Raw genomic sequence first — 7,810 nt, forward strand, 5'->3', positions numbered from 1 at the left:
CCCTGGATGACCTGGATCTCAATATGTAGACTAGGCTGGTCTTGTCACAAAGATCTGCTGCTTGTGCCTCCTGAGCTCTAGTATTAAAGACATACATCACTCATAAAGTTCCTCCAACATGACTGCCTAAATATGAGCTGAAGAAGGACAACACCAATAGACATGCCAAAGTGGATGGGGAGAAGTTCCTGAGACCTCAACCCTACACTAAGGCAAATAAGGAATGCTGAGAGTGAGAAAAATGGAAGAGCACACAATACCAAGTGATCATCCCTGACAACATACATGTAATACTATGTGGACTGAGCAGATTATAGTTAGAAGTATAAATGTGTATATACACATATATACACACACATATATGCATGTAACAACAGGCTATGAATTTGAAAGTAAACAAGGAGGGGTATATGAGGTTTGCAGGTACGAAAGGGCAGGCAGAAATGTTATAACTATAATCTCAACAAGAAGAAAAAAAGAGACAAAACTATTTATTTATGTGTGGGTCTACACATTCCATGAGCATGTGGTGATCAGAGAAACACGTGTGTACATGATAGTTCTTTTCTTTCATCATGTAAGTTCCAAGGCTTGGGTTTGGTGGCAGTGCCTTTCTTTACCAACTGAGGCATCTAGCCATGCCTGAGGTACATATTCTTTCATTGTGCATTTCTCTTAAATTATACAGGAGAAGACATCATAGTTCTTAGACAAAGGAATGCTTAGGTTTGGTCATTTGAAGCTGAACACATGAATTCTATGAAACAAAATTGGTGAGAAAATATAAAAACAAATTCAATTTGCATTTCTTTTCCCAAGTCATTTCCTAGTCATACCCTCATAAAAAGAGTTCTTCTTCAACGGTGTTTATAGACTACTTGCTGCCTTCCAGGAATGTACTAGTAACCTGTGAGTGAGATACAAAGGGGGATATCCAAAACTGCTCATGGATCTTAGAGCAGGTGAGACAGACTATAAACGATTCATAAGTAAAAATGTGTTGTATTTTATAGGATGGAGATTATGGTAACAAGAGAAAACAGAGGAGGGAGAAGAGGAAAATAATTTCTCCCCCAAGTCCCACAAGGGACAGAATCCAGTTCCTTCCTGTATGCTGGGCAAGTGTATTTACAGTGAGCTATACTTTCAGGAATTAGAGGTGGCAGGCAGCAAGGACTTCATTAATTAGGTGATATTTGAGGGATACTGAACGTAAGGAAGAAGACATGAAAATATGGTCAAATATTAGGAGTATACCTGGGTATTCAAGAAAAAATAAAGAAGCTGGTATGGCTGGTGCAGGAAGAACCAAGGGACACAGCATATGTTAGGGAAAGAGGTCAAGGAAGACCGAGCAAGGTTTTGTTAGGCCTTGAACTTTTATACTCAGTAAGTGTGAGGCCTCTGGAAGGTTCTGAGCAGAAAGGTGAAATGACAGTCTTAGATCTAACAATATCATTCTGACTATTATGATGAAAATATGTCAAAGGTGAAGGGCACTGAAAGGACACCAGATAGGCTACTGTAAAAATCCCAGGTAACTGGAGCTGGAGAGATGGCTTAGTGGTTGAGTGCACACGACTCTTGCAGAAGATCTGAGTTTGGTTCCTAGTACCCACAATGGGCAGTTCACAATCACTTACAACATCCAGCATGTCTTCCTCAGGCACCTGCACTTGCTGTGGAATAGAAAATTTGTTTAGGGAAGTAAAGGTGTGTTACATTTGATTGTGTTGTAGAATAACTATGTTTAACTATGTAAAGATGTGCTGCATTTGCTTAACTATATAAAGATGTTGTTGCTGTTTCACTTTGCCTGCCTAAGGCATCTGATTGGTCTAATAAAAAGCTTAATGGCCAAAAATTAAGCATAGGAGGGATTGGGTGTGCTGGCTAGCAGAGAGAAAAGGGGAGCCAGCGAGCCAGCCAGGCAGACATGAAGGAAGCAGGAAAGCAGTGTGGACAGTATGTAGATGAGGTAAGCGAGCCTCAGGGCAGCACATAGATGAATAGAAATGGGTTAATTTAAGTTAAAAAAAAAAACCTAGCTAGAAACAAAGCCCAGGGTAAGACCAAGCCATTCATAATTAATAATAAGTTTCTGTGTCTTTATGTGGGAGCTGGTTGGTGGCCCAAAGAAAATTTCAACCATGTGCACATAAGTACCCTACCCCCCCCCCACAGTCACACATTTAAAAACAAAAATTGACTCTAAAGAGTTGGCTTAGCAGTACAGAGAACTTACTCATCCTCCAGAGAACCTGAGTTTAGTTTCCAGCACCCATGTAAAGTGGCTCACAAATGCTTGTAACTCCAGTTCCAGAGCATCTGATGTCGTCTTCTGGCCTCTTTGGGTACACACCCACACAAGAACATACACAGGGGCCAGGGTAGAGAGCAGACAAAGTCTGGAGTGAATGTGTATTGTTGACATGAGCATGGCCATGTCAAGGCCCAATACATCAGAACCCTTTCCCTGGCTCAGGCTCTAGGCCTTCCCCTAGTCCAAGTATGGACGGTGACAGTGTGTGCAGAAAGTATCAACCACAACTTCTTCCTCAAGGATGAATACAACTTGAGACTACTCCTTTACAGAGACCACCCCCCAACAAAATTAGCTAACCTGACTTCTCAGTCGGCTGTATACAATAAACATGCTCCTTGTTCATATAAACACATCAAGTTTCTGGGCTGCTGATAGTGTATCTCCATCAGCATATATGATACATGAGACTCAGTTGTTTATCAGTATCTTAGTGAGGGTTTCTATTGCTGTGAAGAGACACTAAGATCATGGCAACTCTTGTAAAGGAAAACATTTAATTGGGGTGGCTTACTTACAGTTCAGAGGTTTAGTTCATTATTGTCATGGTGGGAAGCAAGGCAGCATGCAGGCAGACATGGTGCTAGGGAAGGAGATGAGAGTTCTTATGTCTTGACCTGCAAGCAACAGGAAGTGGTCTGAGACTTGGCTTGAGCATGTATGAGACCTCAAAGCCTGCCCCCACAGTGAAATACTTCCTCTAATGAGACCATACCTACTCCAACAAAGCCACACCTCCTAATGCCATTCCTTATGAGCTTAGGGGCCCAAATACATTCAGCTAGCACAGTGAGTCGATTGTTTCTTCATTCCCTGTTGCTCCCATCAGGTCAATCCCAAAGCTGTGCACGTTATGTGCACACACAGGCATATAAACAAAAGTACAAATAAATCTTAAAATCAGAATCCTATAGAACTCATAGTTGTGTCAAACAAGGTGGTTTCTAGTTCACTCATTGAGTGATGATGCAGGGGAGAGGAGATAGTTGCTAAATCACAGTCAGCAAGTAGGGAAGGAACAAGATCTAAAGCATGACTTGCAGAGTGACAGGGTTAGGAACACTTCAGTTTAGAGGGGAAAGGGCAGGCAGACACTTCCAGTATCGGTAGGGTACTCATGCAGTGTTGTAGGGAGGTTGCGTCTCTTAAGTTTTTTCTGATTATTCCTTTTTCTCAGGGACATAGGAAGTAAGGGATGAAAAAGGAGAGAGGCAAGAATTTATGCTTGAGGAAGGAATGATGCGGTAAATTACAAAACAGGAGAATGAACGAATTCGATTTGCCATGCTTGGCCTTTAAACCCTAGATACAACTGAAACAGTCCTCTCACAGTTTACTTCTAAGCTTCTACACATATATTTCAACATTTATTCACTTTTTATTACTCATATGCTATGAGAGAGAGAGAGAGAGAGAGAGAGAGAGAGAGCAAATCTTGTCTCTCCTATACTGTGGGAGGATGTGCTCAGATACACAGAGGTAAGTGAATGGAATATTGGCCATTTTGTAGCTCAGTGTCATGTGCAGAGCTGATGTTTTCTGCTTTGAATTACTTCCTTATTACAACACTACCTAAGAAAAATTAGGGTGCTAAAAATCTAGATGGGCTTATTATTGTGTGTATTTCCATTTACCCTAAGACTACTACAGAAGTGAAAACCTCAAGGAGGAATTAATGTCAGAGGGAGGAAAATGCTTACTATAAGAGGCTAGAAGATTACAAATGTTTTCACAAATACCACGAGGAGGACGGAAAAGGACGGAAATGGAAGAAGGAATGGACGGAAGGAAGGAGGAAGGAAGGAGAAGGAAGGGAAGGAGGAAGGAAGGAAGGAAGAAGAAAGAAAGAAGAAAGAAAGAAAGGAAGGGAAGGAAGGAGGAAAGAGGGAAGGAAGGAAGGAAGGAAGGAAGAGAAGGAAGGAAGGAAGGAAGAAAAAGAAGGAAGGAAGGAAGAAAGGAAGAAGGGAAGGAAGGAAGGAAAAGAAGGAAGGAAGGCGGAGGAAGGAAGAAGGAGGAAGGAAGAAGGAAGGGAGGAAGGAAGGAGGGAAGAAGGAAGAAGGAAGGAAGAAAGGAAGGAAGGAGGAAGGAAGGAAGGAAGGAAGGAAGGAAGGAAGGAAGGAAGGAAGGAAGGAAGGAAGGAAGGAAGGAAGGAAGAAGGAAGAAGGAAGGAAGGAAGGAAGAAAGGAAGACAAGAAAGAAAGAAAGAAAGAAAGAAAGAAAGAAAGAAAGAAAGAAGCCTTCCTTCCTTCCCTCCTTCCTTCCTTCTTCCTCCCTCCCTCCCTGCCTCCCTCCCTCCCTGCCTCCCTCCCTCCTTCCCTCCCTCCCTCCCTCCCTCCCTGCCTCCCTCCCTCCTTCCCTCCCTCCCTTCCTTCTTCCTTCCTTTCTTTCTTTTGTTTTGGTTTTTCTAGACAAGGTTTCTCTGGGTAACAGCTCTGGCTGTCCTGGAACTTGCTTTGTAGACCAGGCTGGCCTGGAACCATGAAGCTTTCAAATAGGCAACTCACATAAAAAATTTGAAGTGGTGTGCATTTTCATAGCATGCAAGTATTTCTAATAAAAGTACTCTCCAATAAATAAGGGGAAACTGTCATATACATGCTGTATATTTATCAACATCATAAATACATAAAGCCTTACGGTTTTATATAGAAGTTATAGACGCACTAATATAGACACACTAATTATCAGTTAATGCCCTTGTACTGATACAACTCAGGAGAATAGGAAGGTAGTCTTGGTGTTTTATAAGACACAGACAGCATGACCTAAATCTTAGCCTCTATTTGAGAAAAGTAATTCACATCTTAATTTCACCATTATTGGAAGCCACATTAATTCATATTCTCTCTCTCCTCTGTAAAAGGTTATTTAATAGAAATTAGGCCAATTCCAATAAGCAACTGCTGTTTATGTACAGAAAATATGTTAAAGAATAATCATCATAAATACTGACATTCAAAAGACTCATTGTATACTTTAGGGGACTATACCTAAAACACAATTAAAGCAACTCACTGGTTCTAAAAACAAAAGGTCTAGAAAAGCTATTTTTCTTATTCTTAAGGACAAAGAAAAGCAATTGTAATTCTTAGGCAGAACTGCTTATTTTCTTGATTCAAATTTCAGTTTTGAGTTTGTTTTTTAATGGCTTTCTACAAGTTTCCACTACCAGACAATGTCCATTTAGCCATTTCCAGAAAGGTTTGACTTATCTATGTTCACATAGTTTGAGAAATATTGAATGAACATGAATGATAGAAATATTCTAATTAGGCACAATTTATGATCATAAGGGCTAGAAAACTGCACATTTAATAATGGAGACATTTTTCCCCTTGAAATTTCCCTATGGGTTAAGAATGTTCTGGAGAAAATGAATTATTATAAATAAATATAACACTGTGAGGGGCAAGATAAACATTTGTTCTGTTTTCAGTATGAGACGCATCTAGCATCAGAGAGCCGAGGAGAAGCAGGCGGCACTAGGTCTTCCCTAGCTGGCAGTTAGAGCCTGCTTGTCTCAGTGCTCTCCGTCCATCCTAGAGTGGTCCAGGCAGCCTGCTATATGATAGGTCCGCATATCAGAGAAGGGAATCTCAAGCCTGGGATATACATTAGATATGACTTTGTGTCCCACACCAATAGAATGGGGAATTTGGGAGGGAGCAACCTAGAACACCTGGAAGATTCTACTCCCCAAAGAACTCAGTCAGTGAAGGATTTGGGGGACAGAGAAATGAGGTCAGGAATATAAAAACCACTTCTTTATCATGCCAGCCATTGTTGCCTTTTTCCAGGCTGACACTGAGCTTCTGCAGAACCAAAAATAAATCAGTTTTGCTTTCCCTACTTGGATTTTCTAGTATTCTTATTACAATTTAAATATCATTGTTTCTCACTGGGGGAGTTCAGATTTTCACTAAAAATATATTCAGCCCATTCTTCTCTTGAATTAAGACTTTTCGTAATTCACATGTTTCATTATTTTCCTAAATTTGTCTTTTCATTCTCTCAAAGAAGGGAATTAAAGCTCAAGAACATATTCCAGTCAAAACGTCACTGGGTTAAGACACTGCAGATGAACATATTTTAAGGAACAGGTAAAATAAGCCTTTTGTTTTCTCGTAGCTTTTAGTTATCCCAGCAATCTTTGCCCCTCATCTGCACATATAACTGAAGACTATAATGCCACATTTTGCTCTGCTACCATTAACCACCTTCAAACTTGCAGTATTTCAGGTCATAATTTCTTCGTTTTGAAATAATATAGAGTATGCTTATTTTATATCTAAAAGACAAACATATCTTCCATTGGGTATTTAAATGAACAGTTAATTATAGTGATATTTCATTGTGTTTTAATAAAGAAAGTCTGCCTGAAGATCAGAGTGCAGAGCTAAACCACTAGAGGACAGGGAGTGGTGGCACACACCCTTAATCCCAGGACTCAAGGCCACCCTGGGTTATGTGAGTTGAATCTGTCTAAAAAGAGGAACAACTCACACAAAAGTGCTCCCAGCCTTTAAGCCTTTAAATCCCAGCACTAGGGAGGTGGAGACCAGAGTGGTATAATTGGGCAGAGAGAAATATGGTGTATTTTTATTTTGTACATGTTTGCCTGTATGAATACATGTGCATCACATGTGTGCCCTGGTAGGCCAGAAGAGGATATTGGAACTGTTGGAACTGGAGTTGCAGTTGGTGTACATCAGCATGTAAGTGCTGGGATCCTCTGGAAGAGAAGCAAGCATTCTCAACCACTGAGCCATCTTCCATCCCTATTGGGCAGTTATTTTTCCATCTGTCAGTATTCAAACAAAAAATATGGAACGCTTCACGAATTTGCGTGTCATCCTTGCGCAGGGGCCATGCTAATCTTCTCTGTATCGTTCCAATTTTAGTATATGTGCTGCTTGACATTTAAATGACCCACAGGCATACATAAACATACATTTATATATTTGTATAACTTTCATGAAAACATTATCATCAAATATTGTTTTATAACTTGCCCTTTCACTTACAAATATATCAGATACATCCCATCATATATTCCAAGATAATGCTTTTTTAAAAGGTCAAGTATATTGATTATATTTAGAATAGTATATATTGAGTATATACAGTAAATTTAATCTTAAGCATATAGTCCCATGAGGCTTGGATTTTTTTTGTTTTGTTTTGTTTTTGATTTTTCAAGACAAGGTTTCTCTGGGTAACCCTGGCTGTCCTGGAACTTGCTCTGTAGACCAAGCTGGCTCTGAGATTCACTTGTCTCTACACACCGAGTGCTGGGATTAAAGGCATATGCCACCATAGCCCAGCTAGTACCATAAGTTTTGATGATGCAGTCACAACATATCCACTAAAATCAAGACAGAACCATAAGGGGCTGGAGAGACAATGCAGCAGTTACAAGCACATGCTGCTCTTCCAGAGAACTAAGTTTCAGTTCTCAGACCCAAGTCAGGAAATTCATAACCACCT

At 40.3% G+C, this 7,810-nt stretch overlaps 1 non-coding gene across 1 annotated transcript; it reads right to left on the reverse strand.

The window, feature by feature from the left end:
* Nucleotides 1-7,141: 7,141 nt before the first annotated feature.
* On the reverse strand, nucleotides 7,142-7,243 carry LOC119822116. The gene has a single exon (XR_005286708.1). It is a non-coding gene; the product is annotated as a U6 spliceosomal RNA (small nuclear RNA).
* Between the last annotated feature and the right edge of the window lie 567 nt (nucleotides 7,244-7,810).

Source organism: Arvicola amphibius, chromosome 8 (assembly GCF_903992535.2).
Source record: "Arvicola amphibius chromosome 8, mArvAmp1.2, whole genome shotgun sequence".
Classification (NCBI taxonomy): domain Eukaryota; kingdom Metazoa; phylum Chordata; class Mammalia; order Rodentia; family Cricetidae; genus Arvicola; species Arvicola amphibius.